Raw genomic sequence first — 521 nt, 5'->3', positions numbered from 1 at the left:
AGAAGACACGACAAACAAGGCTTGATGAAGGAGGATATTAAAGACTTTGAGTTGCTATCAATGGAGGAGCAACATCACGTGAAAGATAAGAAAAAAGTGGTGATGTTTAAAGATATCAGATCTGTAACAATGGAGTGATGAAAGAGTTTCATCAAATTCTGTTGAGTGCTTCCTGGTGTAATGGTCATTTTGTGTCAGGTCGTGTTGAATGAGGGGATGAATTTTTTTTCCTTTTTTTTCCGTCTGTCCCAACTTGCTCGTTTAGGTCACGACTCACGAGAAAAGAATAAAAATCCAGAAGAATCATAAATATTAAAAAAAGTATATATATATATATATATGTTCAATTTTGGCATCGTCATCTTAAGATCAGTGGAGTCATAGTGTCTTCGAAGAAAAAGGAGTTGTAATATTTTTACTATCTGAATTTGAGGTAGTATTACAATGATTTTATATATTTAATAATAAAATAAGAGTTCTTGATTCGAAATTGTTTTGCTATTTTTTTAAAACAAAACGGA

This window comes from Arachis duranensis, chromosome 3 (assembly GCF_000817695.3).
Source record: "Arachis duranensis cultivar V14167 chromosome 3, aradu.V14167.gnm2.J7QH, whole genome shotgun sequence".
NCBI classification, from domain to species: domain Eukaryota; kingdom Viridiplantae; phylum Streptophyta; class Magnoliopsida; order Fabales; family Fabaceae; genus Arachis; species Arachis duranensis.
The sequence above is the reverse complement of the archived record's forward strand: the minus strand, read 5'-3'. Positions refer to the sequence as shown.